Source organism: Mercenaria mercenaria, chromosome 18, assembly GCF_021730395.1.
Source record: "Mercenaria mercenaria strain notata chromosome 18, MADL_Memer_1, whole genome shotgun sequence".
In the NCBI taxonomy this organism is placed as follows: domain Eukaryota; kingdom Metazoa; phylum Mollusca; class Bivalvia; order Venerida; family Veneridae; genus Mercenaria; species Mercenaria mercenaria.
Window position 1 is genome coordinate 2,821,909 of NC_069378.1, and position 18,903 is coordinate 2,840,811.

The 18,903-nt window shown below is 34.8% G+C and overlaps 1 long non-coding RNA gene across 4 annotated transcripts in view; it reads right to left on the reverse strand.

Moving 5' to 3' along the window:
• Positions 1-18,903, reverse strand: part of LOC123539078 (uncharacterized) — a 36,101-nt gene that overhangs the window by 10,401 nt on the left and 6,797 nt on the right. For 3 of the 4 annotated variants that reach the window (XR_008368402.1, XR_008368401.1, XR_008368399.1), the window contains 5 exons: positions 15,862-15,990; positions 12,740-13,058; positions 11,502-11,612; positions 8,189-8,548; positions 617-762 (listed from right to left, as the gene is read on the reverse strand). This is a non-coding gene — a long non-coding RNA (uncharacterized LOC123539078). Of the gene's footprint in view, positions 1-612; positions 763-8,188; positions 8,549-11,501; positions 11,613-12,739; positions 13,059-15,861; positions 15,991-18,903 lie in introns of all 4 variants that reach the window. The other variant, XR_008368400.1, reaches the window with a different exon arrangement.

The window sequence follows — 18,903 nt, forward strand, 5'->3', positions numbered from 1 at the left end:
AATTTGGCCAAAATGAAAGTCAGAGTTATGGGACTTGCTGCTATCAACTAGTTTTATAACCCCGAAGACACATGTGAAGTTTCAAATCAATATCTGCATTAGTTTTGGAGATAGTAACTTGCATGTAAAACTTTAACCAAAATTTTCTAAGTCCAAAAGGGGGCATAATTTTGCCAAAATGAAGGTCAGAGTTATGGGACTTGCTGCTATCAACTAGTTTTATAACCCCGAAGACACATGTGAAGTTTCAAATCAATATCTGCATTAGTTTTGGAGATAGTAACTTGCATGTAAAACTTTAACCAAAATTTTCTAAGTCCAAAAGGGGGCATAATTTGCTCAAAATACATGTCAGAGTTATGGGACATGACCCAGAGAGGTTGGTAATTGACCTAGAAAAAGAAAAAATAAGTTTCAAAGCTATATGCCTTTAATTGATGGCTGTATGTACTTGCATGCAAAAACTTAACCAAGGTGTGACGCCGACGCCGACCCCAGGGTGAATAGAATAGCTAGACTATTCTTTGAATAGTCGAGCTAAAAAATGAAATTCTGAAACAGTAGTCTAAAAAAAAAAAAACTTGACAAACAGTATCTTAATCATTTAGCTACCTACGAGAGGGATACATTGGCTGGAATACTGGAATCGATGACTGCTAGCTATTAAAAGTTTTCCAAACTTTTCTACAGTTCTTCACCATCATCACTGTCTCAGTCCAGTCACTGTCATTTTCCATCAGTCTCTCCTTGCAACTTCAACCTCTGAAGAAAAATAATTCATGTACATACATACTGAAGAATACAAATATGTAGCTTGTAAAATGGATTCCATCAAAATAAACATATAATATACTAATAAACTTACTAGGCTTTTATCATATTTAAGAGTTAGGAGTATATCATCAAAACACAGAAATATTTGATAAACGAACACATCTTTACCAATATTTTACCTCACCATTACATGTTCTGCCATACTGTCCCATGCAACGGATACTTAAAATATTCTGAAAAAATTGCCCCCCTTTGAAAATGAATGACATTTGTAAAGAAATAAAAATAAACAATTGCTGAAATCTGTGTTTCACCTAGTTATGTGAAATTTCACCAGTTGTACACTATTGCAAATGCATCAAAATGAACATTATATAACAGTTCTTTGAAAATGGTGATTTTGGGGGGCAGTGCCCCCAGATTTAACAAACCGTCTGTCAATTTCCTTGTCGAGCTTATGACCAACCTGACAACACAAGCAAAACAAGTTCCAAAGTATTGACCAATCATTCGACGTTTTGCAATTATATTTTTGATCCAGATATGATTAAATAGATCTACACATTTTATATTAACAACAGTATCTGAAGAAAACTAAAATGCATTGTAAATATAAATGATAACAGATCTACTTAAGCGTAAGAATATAAAGACGCTTGATTTGATCACGTGATCGATTCTGAAACCGACATTTGTTTTCATCATGTGACATATCCTGAAACCTAATAACTAGTTTCAATACGCTCCAAAAATGTGTTCTTGATTCTGTGTGAAAACAGCGACTACTAGGGAATTGCAACGCCACTGATAAGCCGATAGATTATTGATTTTTCATTGGAAGCCATTTTGAATGGGAACCAAACTTGGACAGGGAACCAGATTATGCCGTGCCTTGACACCGTTGTGGAAGTGTATTATCGGGAAACTTTATCAGTTTGCGGCGATCAGTACCGTTTATCAGTAGGCGAATCTATAAATATGCGGCAACATCCTATAGATCCCGATTCGCATTCTGTTAAAATATTTTTCCGTGCAGGTGTTATTTCTAAAATATTAATTCAGAAAATACAGTGCTGAAATGAAATACTTTAAGCATGTCTAAGAAAATATTTTCAAGAGACATGTTATTTATAAAAATTAATACTATAAAAACAACAACAACAACAAAAAACAGTGTTTTACTTGAAATAGAATAGGTAGAAAAAAAATCATGACTTATTCGTCTGCTTGAATTTATGACTTATTTGGTTTGGGGGGAAATTAATTCGACAGTTTGATCTTTTATAATTATCATATCATCTAATCTAATTTTCTCTAATTGTTTAAATTCGTAAAATCAACTATGAACAGATTAGGCCTACTTCTGTTTTACACCAACTATTAAGAACATTTTAAAGCTTAAAGGCATATTTATGTACTTGGTCAGACCGTCCTAATTCGTGATTGTATTTAGTTTTTGGGATCTCTATAAATGAGCAAAATTTCAAGAAACTGTTTGTTAGAATTTCCAAGGTAAGAAAACTGTAGAAATGTCTAATTAATGTGAAGCTTTTTATAGATATTTTGTTCTTTGTATGAATGTTATCTTTTTGAAAACTATGATTGTTAAAATGCTTATAAGGTATTTTGAAAAATGCATTAAAGATTCATTTTGTGTCAGCCAGATGAATGATCCATGTCAAAAATCAAGGTATATAACAAATATTTCATGAGTTATTCCCTCTCTTTACTTAGAATTTCAGGTTAAAGTTTTGATGCACTTTCGCTCTATTATTACTGAATGGATCTGGTTCCTACTTAAAATCTTTGTTCAACGTCATCACCCACATCATATGACACAAGGTGCATAACTCTGGTACAATTATTTTATGAATTATTCCCCCGTTTTACTTAGAATTATAGGTGTTAAAGTTTTGATCTTAAAACAACTGTTCAGCATCATCACCCACATCATATGACACAAGGTGCTTAACTCTGGCACCAATTTTTTCATGAATTATGCTACCTTTACTTAGAATTTGAGGTTAATTTTGATGCATTTTCAATATATTTCAGTAAAACTGTTATTACGAAATGCTTTTGATTCAAACTTGAAGTAGTTGTTCCATATCATCGCCCACATCATATGACATAAGGTACATAACTCTTGCACCAATATTTTATTAATTATGCCCCCTTTTTGCTTAGAATTATAATTATATAGAGTTCTGACACACTTTATCTTTAGCTCTCTTATTAATATTTATGACACAGACTCTTCAACCACCATTGGAGTCATTAAACACTCAATAGACAGCTCCAGTTTTCTCAGATTTGCTCAGTTTTACTATCCAGCATCAAAATAGTCGAGCGCGCTGTCTCCTGTGACAGCTCTTGTTGATGAGCCTGCTGGCGGTGAGCTTGACGTAGTTGTCACAATAGCGGTCCGGTGTGTGTACATCTGTGCATGCGTCTGTCTGAGTTTATTAGGGCTGTAACTTATCCATAGATCAAGAGATTCTTAAATAACTTGCCTTAATGATACTATGTGTCAGATGCAAGAACCAAGTTGGTAGCTTAAAGCTCAAGATAATACTTTGAGGTCAAAGTCAAATCTCTGTGCTGTTTTGCTTGTCTTGGCCATAATCAGCTATGTATTGAGAGATTCTTAAATACTTTTGCACAAATGTTTGCCTCAATAAGATGATGCGTCATGTGCAACAACACCATTTGTATCACTTTCACAGCTTTTTTTTTTAAATTTGGGCTTGCATATTACTTTGAAAAATGGAACTTTTAATATGCCTGTTTTTTGTTAGACTGTCAAGAACACATGATGTCAAGACATAGAGTGCAAACAGAAGTATTGAAGAAATTGAAATACATTGTATAGCTTTTACATTTTATCAAACCTGGCAATGAAAGGTTTTTGTTTGTCGATGAACAATTGCTATTAAACAAGACTAGATTTTTTTTTTATCTTTACCTTTTGAACAAAACATAGAAGTGTGTAGAACACAAAGTTTATAAATTTATTGAAACAAGAACTTGTTTCTGTTTATTGTTCTTCACTGTAAAAGTTGTGACCACTCCATTTCTTGCCACACACCAATGCATTACACAATGCCTGTATGTACCTCCCTGACATGAATGGGTTACATCAAGTCTTGAAACTGCAAAGCACTGCCCCCATCAGTCCTCTCAGTACTTTGATTTTAAAAGCGTTTGACTGTCCGGAAGTGGGACCCCTTTGGGCAGTCCTATTAAAGAATTCATGTTTATATCAGTATATTGACACTTGTTTCATAAGTAATATACATGTTTTGCATGCTGTTAAATTTTCATTTGAAACAACTCTTTCCTTCTATGATTTCAAACATAATTAGCCTCAATACATTCAGAACAAATTTAGACAAGAGGGTCATTGACTCTTAAGTGCTCACCTGTGTACATGGCTTCAAGTGTGTTTATATGTGTTATTTCTTCTATGTTAAAGTAAAAGTTAGCCTATATTAAATACATGTCACACACTTTTCTGAACTTAGGGCAATAATTTCAACAACTACTTATGGATTCAGAGAAAAAAATTCTAAGTTTCTTATATATAAGCCTTTTGTAAGTACATGTCACACACAGGGGTGTGACATTTTTAACCTTTGGGCATTAATTTGGACAACAATGGTAGAAAGTCAAATCCTTATGACACAGGCCAAATATCAAATCTCCATAGAAAAAAAAATGAAGCCTGATATCTGAAAACCTATTTTTAACCAAAAAGACCCATATGTTATATGAATCAGAACCATTTGAATAACATTGAAAAAGGGTTACTCAGAAATCATTTGTGTAAAGTTTCATGAAAATCCATTCAGTGGTTTTGAAGGAGATGTTGTTACAAGAAATTGTTGATCAAAAGTAACCACACCCTATGGCAGCCATGCTTTTTGACTAATCAGAAAAATTTGAACATTATTTTTAAAAGGTCACACAAAGACAATTTGTGTGAAATAATTTCAAAATCTGGCTAACAGTTTTATACAAGAAGGCTTTCTAAGTTTCCACAATATACATATAGGGAAAGTGACCAAGCCCCCTGACAGCCATGCTTTTTGACGAATCAGAATAATCTGAACAATTTTTGTAGACGGTCACACAAGGATTATTTGTGTAAAATTATTTCAGAATCAGGCCAGCAGTTTTACACAACAAGATTTTTAATGTTTCCACTATATGCATATAGGGAAAAGTGAACACGCCCCCTGACGGCCATGTTTCTTGACGAATCAAAATAATTTGAATGATCTTGGTAGAGGGTCACATAAGGATCATTTGTGTAAAATTATTTAAAAACCACGCAAGCAGTTTCACGCAAGAAGATTTTTAAAGTTTCTACTATATAAATATAGGAAAAAGTGACCATTCCCCCTGGCAGCTGTTTTTTGACAAATCAGAATAATTTGAATAATTTTGGTAGAGGGTAACACAAGGACTATTTGTGTAAAATTACTTCTAAATCAGACCACTGGATTAGAAGGAGATATCATTTGATGATTCTTCTATATTTACTTCTAGGGGACTCTATGTGTGACCAAGAGTAACTGTTTGAACAACTTTGGTAGAGGACCACCCAAGCAACATCCAGGCCAAGTTTCATTAAAATAAAAGTCCCATTTGGTTAACCAAGAGATGGCCCATACAAAGCAACCAAAGTCCAAAATAGGTGAAGGTCAAGGTCAAATTGAGGTCAGGTGATGTCTTAAAGATGAGGAATGGTCACAGGTTACATCTGAATTAGTATCAAGTCATTCTAGTACATATTATTGATGCTAGACGAAACGGTCCCATTTGGTTAACCTTGTACGGACTGACAGACAGACGAATGGACAGGAAATCACTATATGCCTCCCGCATCAGTACTAGATGCATGGGCATAAAAATATTCTGGGTTTTTGTAAAATGAGATGTTTTATTTTTGTTTGTTGTTTTTTACAGAACACAATAAGTAAAGCATACGCCATTTTTTACAGGTAGCAGAACTCGGTAAGTAAAGCTTACACCATTTTTTACAGGTAGCAGAACACGGTAAGTAAAGCTTACGCCATTTTTTACAGGTAGCAGAACACGGTAAGTAAAGCTTACGCCATTTTTTACAGGTAGCAGAACACGGTAAGTAAAGCTTACGCCATTTTTTACAGGTAGCAGAACTCGGTAAGTAAAGCTTACGCCATTTTTTACAGGTAGCAGAACACGGTAAGTAAAGCTTAGCCATTTTTTACAGGTAGCAGAACTCGGTAAGTAAAGCTTACGCCATTTTTTACAGGTAGCAGAACACAGTAAGTAAAGCTTACGCCATTTTTTACAGGTAGCAGAACTCGGTAAGTAAAGCTTATGCCATTTCTTTCTTGAATGAATCTACTGAAACTTGATGAGGACCTCCTAGGCTGTCCACATTGGCTGAAATGAAACATTTCATTGATCTTTTTTGCATTTAGGCCAAAAGGTTCAACAAATGTGAAAACCAGAACAGGAATAAAGCCTAGGTTCTTGAAATTTATGCCTTTCAACTGGCTCTAGCCATAAAACCATATCAAATTAGGAACTGTGACACCTTAATTACCTTTCTAACTAGGTACGATTTGGGGAATTTACAATTTCACTGTCTTTAAATAAAATCTGTATTTCTAGTTTTAATAGGCAACTCTACAATGAATCACAAAAATCATTGAGTACCAAGGTTTTTGTTGATATGGCAAAATCTAATTTATGTGTAAATATATAAAGAAACAGCTGTCACAGCAGACAGCATGCTCAACGACTGCAGTGCTGGATAGTGAAATAAGGCACATCTGAGGAAGTTATCACTGGCATGCTTAAGGCTCATTATGCCTCTGTTTAAAATGTGGCTGCTACATTTTCCATTATGAACATAAATACATTAATTTCTTGTTAAATCCCATTTCTGATATTTACTTTCTTTCACGTTAGTCAAAAGTTTGAATATTGCTAAATATACTAGAATGTTTTTATTGAATCAATTGTTTTTATTACCTCCCTTTAATGATCTAGTTAAAAACGTTCATGTGCAATATTAAAGTAGTGCTTTTCTAACCATGTAAGCATGCATAACATGAATTTGGAAAACTTTTACGATAAAAATTTAAACCATTATGGAGTTTACGGTAGTTCTGCACATTCAGGTCAAATTTTTTGTAGTATCTATTAAAAACCTCATTTTCCAAAACAGAATATATTTAAAAATTTGGTCATTTTGTTTTTGTTTTTTTTTTGCTAGACTGACTTGAAAATGTTTGTAATGGGAAAAATACAACAATTTTGGTAACATTTTTATCGAAACAATTTTTTCTACAATACACAATATTTTAATGAAACTTCTCGCAGTCGTAAATGAAAATATGGCCTATAACTAAAATTCGTAGGCACCGTTGCTTGATTTTAAGGTATAATTTTGCCCATAATTAGAGATCCAAGCATTTCAAGCTGATTTAATGACATTTTTTTATTAATTCAATGCCTCAAATGTTTAAAAATGGTATTTTAACTTTAGAAGAAAAGTAAACTTGCCATTGTAATAGATTTACATACATACTGCTATCAATTTTCATTTCCATATCTAGTCCACTGTAATAGATTTACATACATACTGCTATCAATTCATTGAATGATTTTCATTGCCATATCTAGTCTTTATTCTTTAATGACTTTACACCAACACCTCAGATTATTCAAATGTGCAGATCTACCTTAACGACTCCTAGACTCCTGTGAGTCTGAATAAAATGTATTTATTAACAAAGATCGAGTGGTGGATTTGTTTGGGATAAACACCATTTTTTCAACAATATTTCAGTTACTTGGCAGCCAGTTAATCTAACCATGGAGTGTTCCTGGATTCTGTACCAGTACAAACCTGTTCTCCGCAAGTAACTGCCACCTTCTCCAAATGAATCTGCGGTGGAGGATGAATGATTTCAGACACAGTGTCTTTTATCAAATCATCACAGCCAAGATATGCACTGCCCAGGTATCAAACTCACAACCCTGTAATCCATCTGTATATCGATGCTCTCTCTACTGAGCTAAGCAGGCGGGCTTTCAAATGGAACAACATCAAATCATTTACTAGGTATGATTCATGAAATATTTCTGCAAGAATAATGTACCATGTGTCACATCATATGGCTAATTAAGTAAACAACTATCTGAGTGATAATTAAGGTAGAGAAAAATAGCATCATGAATTGACCTGAAATTCTTAGAAAAAAAATGGGGCATAATTCATAATATATTGATGCCAGATTTATGGATGTTGTGTCGAATGATCTGGGTGATGATATGAAAAAATTGTTTTAAGTTTGAATCAAGCAGGATTGCTCTCCATATACTTCATAATAGTTGAGCTAAAAACAAATCATACCATGTGTTTCAAGCTGGAAACAGCTGAACTTCATTGTGCTTTTCCCACTGATGTAGTATGTATTGAAATCTGCCTGTTCCACTCCCTCTGATGTGTATACAGTCAAACCGGTGTTAAAGACCACCTCTGAACAGAGACCACCTCCCTCTAAAGAAGACATGTTTTGTTTCCCACTTTAACATTTACAGTATATTTTAACCTGTGAATAAAGACCACCTCCCAATAAAGACCACATTCTGGCTCTCCCAAGGGTGGTCTTTATAGACAGGTTTGACTGTACTGCAATCTGCTCACTCCATTCCCCTCCAGCTCTTCTACCGAAGTTCATTGGCAGTTTTAGAACCAATTGTTGTAGATCACCTTTGAATAAACCAGAAAATATTGCTGTTTCTTTCGTATGCTCAAATAACATTTCTAAATTGTGGCCTTATTGCATCACACAATTTAAGCTTGCAGTGCAACAATATACTCAAGTAAGTAAGAAGTAACAACTAGTTTCAAGGGCTATACATTGAGTTTATATAGTATATACACATCATTAAACAAACATTATCAAGCATGTATATAAAGCAATACAAAATGTACAATTCAGGATTTAAGGTATTAGATTACTAATAGAGAACCTCCTTTTTGAAGAGTACTCAATTTCTACCATAAACCTACTGGGGCCAAATTGTTTTTTCCTTATTTTCTTTTTTTTCTAGTAAGTCTTTACTTCTTTCAAGACTTATTATTGATTTCTTGTACAAAAATTGAAAAAGATTAATCTTATTAAGCGATTTCTTGGTGTTCAAAGTGAATTTACTACTTAAACAGAAGGGGTAGGGTTACACATCTTTAAAAATATTGAGTTACATGTGGTGAAAGTTCTCTATTTTGCTTCCACTCTTAGATTATATATTGTGGAAGAAATTTAGGTAGGTTTTATGTCTGCCCTAAGGTTATTTTTAAATGGAGTAAGCAAAATTCAAAACAGAAACACAGCACTTGACCTTATTTTTTCAATGTTGAGGTATGAATCCTGTCTCATTAAATCCGTTTACTTGAGGCACCATAGAAAAAATTATATTGACATTTTTGTGTTTTATAATTGTTTACCAAAAGTTTCATGTTTCTTTTATTAAAGTTAATGGTAAAATGAGTTCTCTGCAAACGTTTTGGATAGTGGCTATCACTTCGTAATTTGTCTCTACTTGAGCTTGAGGAGATACCTTAAGTTATACAAAATTTATAAAAAACGGCACAGTAAAAGTTGTTTAAAAATTGCAAAATAGTGCAAAACACGGTTACCTTTCAGAATATACCAAGCAAAGGCCATTTTGTAAACATTACTATTAGTGATCTAATACCTTAAACAAGCAAGACAAAGAAAAAAGATATAAAATGAGGTGAAGTTATAATCCAAAACCAACAACAAAAATAAAAATTTATTTGACTTGGAATTACTGTTTGAGATAGCGATGGTTCCTTTAAGTGTTTAATGAACAAGAGCCGTCCGTAAGACAGCCAAGCTCGACTATTCGAAATATTGTCCAAGAAGCAGGAAAATATTACGCAAAATGTTAAATGTCAGAAGAGTTTTAAGTTCAAAAGGGGACATAATTTGACCAAAATGCATATCAGAGTTATGGGACTTGATGCTATCAACTAGTTTTATAACCCCAAAGACACATGTGAAGTTTCAATTCAATATCTGCATTAGTTTTGGAGATAGTAACTTGCATGTAAAACTTTAACCAGAATTTTCTAAGTACAAAAGGGGACATAATATGCCCAAAATACATGTCAGAGTTATGGGATTTGATCCAGTGAGGTTGGTAATTGATCAAGAAAAAGAAAAAATAAGTTCCAAATCTATACTCCTTTTAGTAATAGCTGTATGTACTTGCACGCAAACCTTTAACCAGGATTTTCTAAGTCCAAAAGGGGGCATACTTTGGCCAAAATGAAGGTCAGAGTTATGGGACTTGGTGCTATCAACTACTTTTATAACTCCAAAGACACAGTGAGGTTGATAATTGGCCTAAAAAAAGGAAAACAAGAGGGTCATGATAACCCTGGATCGCTCACCTGAGTAATAAGAGCTACATGTTTCAAATGTCAAACTGATGATAAAATATTAAGAAAGTCAGTAGGTCATATTTATGGTCAATGAAATTCAGTTTTACGACTGGTGTGCAAAACTGTGTATGTCATCAAAATTTCAAGGCTGTATCTAAAAAAAAAAACAGGAAAGTTGGTCAGTAGGTCAAGGTCACAGAAAAGTGACATCATTTTACTTGGGGTCATCAGGTAATTATAATTAAACAGTCTTGGAAATAGGATCAGATGATTTTTTAAGTATTTTTTCCTATATAACTCACATAATAGCTAAGTGACCCCAGGGCGGGGCCTCATTTATCCCCAGGGGCATAATTTGAACAATTTTGGTAGACGACTACTAGACAATGCATCATACCAAATATCAAAAGCCTAGGTCATATGGTTTCAGACAAAAAGATTTTTAAAGTTTTTTCCTATATAAGTCTATATAAAACTTTGGACCCCAAGAGCAGGACCTCTTTTCACCCCAGGGGTACAATTTGAACAATTTTGGTTGAGGACCATAAGACAATGCTACAGCCCAAATATCTAAGGTCTAAGTGTTGTGGTTTCAGAGAAGAAGATTTTTAAACTTTTTTTCCTATATAAGTCTATGTAAAACTTGGGACCCCCGAGGCAGGGCCAGATTTGACCCTAAGGGAATAATTTGAACAATCTTGGTAGAGGACCACTAGATGATGCTATATACCAAATATCAAAGCCCTAGACTGTGTGGTTTTGTACAAGAAAATTTTCAAAGTTTTCCCTATGTAAGTCTATATAAACCATGTGACCCCAGGGCGGGGCCATCTTTGACCCTAGGGGGATAATTTGAATAATTTGGTAGAGGACCACTAGATGATGCTACACACCAGATATCTGTGGTTTTGGACAAGAAGATTTTTAAAGTTTTTCCTTTTGGTTGCCATGGCAACCAGAGTTCTGCATGGAATTCAATTCTTTAAACAATTTTGAAAGGGGCCACCCAAGGATCATTCCTGTGATGTTTAGTGTAATTCTGCCCAGTGGTTTTCAAGATTTTTTTAGAAAATGTTGACGACCACACGACGCACGAAGGACATTGAGTGGTCACAAAAGCTCACCATGAGCCTTTGGCTCAGGTGAGCTAATAAATCACTAGTAAATGTTTTTATCATAATCAAAGTTTGTAATTGATGTAGATACAAGAAATAAAATATTTTAATTAATAAATGATAACATTAGTGCTAACCTTTGTAAATCCTTGATGCAATCATTTAACATGTTCATATGAAGCACCGGCATTCAGTCCAGTAGGTAATTCCTTCATCTAATTCAACAGACCGTCACTGCTCTGTCGGATCTATAACAACACATGCAGGAAGTATATGAAAAGTGTGCAAGCATTAAAAAACTTCTTTGACGCAAGGAAGTTTTCAAATTTTATCTAAAATATTTCACATATCAGAAGTTCTTAATAGACTTAAACAACAAAACATGCACTGGCGTAAACGAGTTTAATTTCAATATTCTTAAATTTCATTTAAGATTTTTAAACGTCTGTTAAAGGTATGTTAGACCCAAACTTCATGGAAGATTTATAAGCAAATTACTTTTATTGCATGACAATTAATCATGAATGTAATTCTCACGCACAATGAATTTATATATATAGTAAACTTAAATACATTTGAAGATTTTTTTTGGGGGGGTGGGGGGGGGGTTTACGACGCACCAACACAGTATAGTTTATATGGCGCCAAACAGGACTACAAATTTTGGTTTCACATCTCATTTACATCGAAATAAAAACATGAGGTATGGAATACATCTGAAGAGGATTTTCTACAACTGAAGAATTTTTTAACATCTAAATATAAAACATTCAAGTGAAAGATTGGTTATCTTTATCAGATTTAGTCATATTATCTTCAAGATTCAATTTTGCATTGCTGATGATAACATCTTAAAGCTCTGCAGGAATGTACAGTGCAACCTCTATAGAGCAACTCTCTTTGGGAGATACAAATATTGGCTAATGAGTAGAGGTTGTTTTTTTTGTAGAGGTAAATTTTATAGTCTTCAAGTGATTATTATACTTGCACTCTCTCCTCACTTGGACTCAGCTGACCTTTGTATCAAGTAGCATACAACTTAGTTCAGTATGCCAAACTACTTCATGGTAAATCACACAAAAATACACACGGGCCTGTCCATATACAAGTGTAGGTTGAATTCAAGTAACAGAAGTTATTCTTTCAACAAAACATAACATTGTACACTCTATAATGAACACCACAAGATGGCCGATGTTATTACTTTTTATAATTCAGGATCTGGACAAAATACTGTGCACTTCATTATACATTGCATCTTATAAAGACAGGTGTTTCAACAAACAAAATATTTTACCACTTCTAAACAAATAATTGCACATTCTCTATGAACATTGCAAGAAGTCTGATATTTTATGACAATAAAGGCTGTTACCAGGTTCTGTCAACTCAAGAGCCGTCTTTTGCCTTGGCAACACTGTCTCTCTCTTCCTTCAGTGTAAAGAGTTGCCTTCAAGTATTGTTATAGCCTTCAGTGTAAAGAGCTTGCCTTCAAGTATTGTTACAGCCTTCAGTGTAAAGAGCTTGCCTTCAAGTATTGTTACAGCCTTCAGTGTAAAGAGCTTGCCTTCAAGTATAGTTATAGCCTTCAGTGTAAAGAGCTTGCCTTCAAGTATTGTTACAGCCTTCAGTGTAAAGAGCTTGCCTTCAAGTATTGTTATAGCCTTCAGTGCTTCATCAGGAGGTAGCTCACCCTGAAATAGCGTGTCAAACATATGTGAACTACATCTAAAATATAACTATTTCACCTTTAGCTCGTACAGTCTATTACCCATTTAAGGAGCTTAATCAGGACCCTGATTCCTGTAAGAAGATCACACAACTATTATCTAGAACCTTACAATATATAGTACTCCTTACATTTTAACATTTCAGAAACAACATTCAAAATGTAATATTATATTACTCAATTAACACATAATCTTAATGACTGAAAGTAATTTGTTTCCAAAACTTCAAACATGGTCAAGACTAGAAGATGCTTTTGTAAAAAAGCGCATCTCTCCCCCAGTGCATAGTCATATAGTCATGAAGTCAATAGGGGACAGAAGCGAAGTCAAAGAGACACTGATGGTTGGCTGCAATAGGGATCGTCTACTTGGCATGTCCAATCACACCACTAAGTTTCAACATTTTGGGCATAAAGACTCATGCAAGGTTTTATCAATTTATATCAAATTGTTTTTAAGCTAGATGCGTCACAAACTTCGGACGGACAGACAGACAGACGGATGCACAGACAAGAGCAAACCATATGCCCCATCACTCATAGGGGTTGGGGGGGGGGAGGAGGAGGGCACAACAAAAACTAAATTATTTCTATTACAAGTAAGATTAAATTTTCACTCATTGACTTTATTTATTTTTCTATGTTCAGCAGATGCCCGTGGACAACATGTGTGTGTTTGTTCGGGTTTAACGTCTTTTTTCTTTTTCAACAATTTTTCAGTCATATAAACGACAGTGTCTACTTGTAGCAGTGAGCACTATGCCCAACTTTATAGTGCTGCCTCAGTGGAATATCACGCCAGACACATGGCATGATACCCCATCCAGTCACATTATACTGACACCGGGCTGACCAGTCCTAGCACTATCATCTAAATGCTGAGCACCAAGCGAGGAAATTTCTAGTACCATTTTTTATGTCTTTAGTATGACGCAGCCAGGGATTGAACCCATGACCTCCGGCACTCAAAGCCGACACTCTACCACTAGGCTACCAAGGCAGTGGGCAACATGGGAAGCCCGCCGTTTGGCCAATAACTGCGATCTTGACCTTTGAGAGTGTGTGTGTGTGTGTGTGTTTGGGTTTAACGTCTTTTTCAACAATTTTCCAGTCAAATAAACGACAGTGTCTACTTGTAGCAGTGAGCACAATGCCCAACTTTATAGTGCTGCCGTAGACACATGGCATGATACCCCACCCAGTCACATTATACTGACACCAGGCTGACCAGTCCTAGCACTAGCCCCTTAATGTTGAGCGCCAAGCTGCTAGTACCATTTTTTACGTCTTTGGTATGACGCGGCCGGGGATCGAACCCACGACCTTCCACACTCGAAGCGGACGCTCTACCACTAGGCTACCGAGGCAGTAAAGGTTCCATTCACTTTGATGACTTAATGTCAATGATTCTCAGCAGCTTCACAGAAAACTTAACTCCACAGTAGACTATCTTAAATCTATAAGCAGTGGTCAATTTAAGATTGATCTCGGCTCGGTACCTACTAATTACCTTTGAGATTCCGTCTCACTGAGTTAAACATTCATGCCAAATATAGAACAAGATTGTTCAGTTATGGGCCAGACAAGATCTAGGAAAAAAGTAGGAACAGACCTGAAAAGTAGGACAAGAGGGCCATGAAGGCCCTGTTTCACTCACCTGACCAATTGACCTAAAGATCATCAAGATTAACATTTTGACCTGTTACCTGGTTAAGAAATGGTCATAAATGTGGTCTCTAGAGTGTTAACTAGCTTTTCCTTTGATTTGACAAGGTGACCTATTTTTTGATCCCACATGACCCAGATTTAAACTTGACCTAAAGATCATCAAAATAAACATTCTAAGTTTCATCAAGATACAGTCATAATGTGGCCTCTAGAGTGTTAACAAGCTTTTTACTTTGATCTGACCTAGTGACTTTTTTACCCCAGCTGACCCAGATCTTATCTTGACCTACAGATCATCAAGATCTACATTCTGACCAAGTTTCATTAAGATTGGGTCAAAATTGTGACCTCTAAAGTGTTAACAAGCTTTTTCTTTGATTTGACCTGGTGACTTAGTTTTTGACCCAGATAACCCAATATCGAACTCGTCCAAGATTTTATTAAGGGTAACATTCTGACAGTTTCATTAAGATTGGGCCAAAACTGTGACCTCTAGAGTGTTAACAGTCAAATTGTTGACGACTGATGACTGACGATGGACGACACTTCGTGCTCAGGTGAGCTAAAAATACAGCCTCTATTGCATACACAAAGTTTTTCTATGATTTGACCTAGTGACCTAGTTTTTGACCCCAGATGACCTATAATATCTCCAGGTATTCAGCCACTTTTTCCAACTCCCCTGGTTGGCTTTACAATTTACTGTATTGACAATATCAATATACCTCCTAGGTGGGTGAAAGAGAAACTTCAGCAGATAAGGCTTTAGGGCAGAATGAGTTAAGTATACTACAAAAATAACAAAGTACTTAAAATGGTACTTGCATATATTGAATTATTAATTAAGAAATGAGATCAAGACAACACAACTCTGTGTTCTTAAACAGAATTTCAGTGTTTAGTTGTATTATTATTATTTGTATATCTACTACTATTTCACTTGGCTGCATTCTTTGTCTTAAAAGATCGATGTTGAACTTGATCATTCAATAAGCTGAAATTGAAAAATAGTGTGCACACTTGCGTCAGACTGTAAAGTAAATATACAGCAGCACAAGTATTTTAAATAACCAAAAACCTTGTTAAATGATACCACTTACCTTCATAACCTATATCAATATTGTCATCAGACCCCTCCAATGTTCTTTGAGCTGATCCCTTTCTCCAAACTCTCTGGCTGCAGGTGTTACATTATACATTCTTCTTCGCAGGAAACCAACTATCCATGTCTGAAGTAATGAATTTTTTTGTTCATATCAATGTTTTTTGTCAGGGAAAGAAGATAATGTTTGAGAAACTTGCCTAGCATTCATTGTCCTTTACCAGAAACAGAATAGGTATCATCAACACTGTATTTTTACAAAAAGCTGACATTGTCTTTAAAATCAGCATACTGTAAAACCTGTCTAAAGCAGCTGGCCAAGAGAGTGGGGGAAAAAGTGGCTGTTTAACGCATGTGACTGCTTAATGCATGTCATTTATAGAATGAAGGGAAATGAGACACTGGCTGCTTAAGACAGGTTGGCTGCTTAATAGAGGCAACAGCAGGTTTTACTGTATGCTAATTGTAGCTATGGCTGATGTCCAAGTAAACTTTCTGCTCAAGTGATTTTGTGTCTGGCCGGCTGTCAGCTGTGAGCGGCCATTGCGCAGAAACACTTCATTAATGCCATTTTTAAGTCAATTTGCGCACATATGAAAGGTTTCAACCCACCATTTTTAAAAATGTGAAAATCAAGGATCTTCAATAAGTTCAGTAGCAGTAACTTACCTATATTTAACATTTGACATGTATGATTTATTAAAATTTCAAAATCTAACAAATGCAGTTTCGAGGAATCAAGTTTACAATGTTATTAAGGCCTAAAAAAAAAAATTCTTTGTTTCCGGTAACATGCTCAAAAAAATTAGGGTAGGTAGGTCGGAAAAATATTTTTTTTTGGAAATTTTTTTTATTAAGGGAGACTTTTCGGAAATTATTTTTGTGTCAAAAAATGATTACAAATAAGGGGGTTATGCCTTTAGAGCATCAGTAAGTTGATTTCTAACATCACTGGCCATGTTTAAAGCAGAAAAAGTGCAGTTTTGCAACTTTTTGTGAAAAAGTTGAAAAAAAATTTCACCAAGGCAATAAAAACATTTAGGGTCGGGCCAAAAATTTAGGGTAGGTCGGGATACCGGAAACAAACAATTTTTTTTTTTACGCCTAATCAATATCGTATAATCTATGTTTATAAACGCTTGAGGGAGGTTGTAGATGTTTCAAATCTACTTTAAAAGTGGCTGAGGAAGCCTGACGAAATTTTTACAATTCTTATCCACGCAGAAAAAAATATTTAAGCGACAATATACCGTAATATAAACAAGAGCTCCACCAAGTGGGGCATTATACACCCGAAGGGTTACATCAGAGGGTGGGAGCAAAATTCAAGAAGCCCAAAGGACAGGAACAATAAAGGGAAGAAATTTAAAAGAAAATTTAAGTCCACAAAAAATCCTTACCAGGTAAAGGTATGTCAAAATACGGGATTGTTTCTCCTGATGTAGACTTTGATAGTCAAGAACTATTTTTTTAAGTTTCAAGTCAAAAGCATTAATAGTAATGGAGATATTTGACTTCATCAAAAATTTTAACAAAAATTCTAAGTTAAAAAGGGACATAATTCTGTTAAAATTAAAATTAGAGTTATGGGGATTGTTTCTCCCGGTGTAGACTTGATGGTAAATAACTATTTTAAGTTTCAAATAAAAAGCTTTGATAGTAACAGATATATTTGACTTTATCAAAAACTTTAACCAAAAATTCTAAGTTAAAAAGGGGCATAATTCTGTCAAAATTCAAAGCAGAGAAATGGGGATTGTTTCTCCTGGTGTAGACTTTGATAGTGAAGTACCATCCATGTTGTACCCTAGAAAAGTGATCTTCATTTTTCCCTATGGCCAATTTTATAAAAAGTTTCAAAATAAGCTATTTATGGTAAATAAAAGGGAAGTAATTCAATTTTTTTTTATTGTAAGTAAACGAAAGAGGGAACTGCCAAATAAAAACAAGAGCACTGCAATGCAGAGCAACAAATACAAAGCAAAGTCATATATGACCTTTGACCCCTAAGTGTGACTTTGACCCTGAAGTGAGTCATCCGGAACATACGCTCTGCACGTTGTCTAGGTGTTGTGAACATTTGTGTCAAATTTCTTTGAAATCCTTCAAGCAGTTCAAGAGTTACAGAGCGGACACTAAACAAACGGATATGACCTTTGACTTTTAAGTATGACCTTGACCTTAAAGCAAGACATCCAAAACATGCACTCTGCACGTCGTCTTGGTGTGGTGAACATTAATTTTGTGTCAAGTTTCTTTGAAATCCTTCAAGGGGTTCAAGAGTTACAAAGCGGACAGGAAATTGCTAACAGATGTACGGACAGACAGATGGACACCAGCATCATAACATAATACGTCACTTCGGGCAAATAATAATCGTTTTAATCAGAAAAAATTATACCTGATATATATGCATTAAAGATCTCACTTAATTTGCTTTAATTAGTGTTAATGGATATTCATCGAGTTTCTGATAATTATCAACTTGTCAATTTGCAGGTAGAAAAAGGTTAGAAACTGTCATTTCCCAGGCTACCTGAGAGCATAGTTATAATTATTATCTTGGCGATTTTGTTCCAAACCCCAAATTACTGCATTTTTTTCTCATGAATAATAAAGATCTACATTTTTTGCCCAGATATGAATCGAACACCTAAGGCCATTTTCCTAAATCAAAAGCAGGAAAGTCGCCATATGACTGACCTAACAATCCAGTGTACCTGGGTTTACTTGGCATGTGTTGCATGTTTGGAAATTAATGAGGAACAAGTAGCATTATTTGTGTGTGACTATTGTTGATTAGATTTAGGATAATGACTATGCTCTATGTAGAACTTTTGTTATTTTGTATACATTCTTAAATTCCAAAATTGATTCATTAATTTTCAAAGGATTTACGGAAGTGACAGATTTTATGTTTTTCTACATGTTCGTTCTTCGAATTTACAAAGTAGATATGTTTCAAATGAGTTTTAAATGCTTAATTTGATTCATTTAAGAATAATTAAATGTTTTTTATCAAAAAAGCATTTTTATTTTT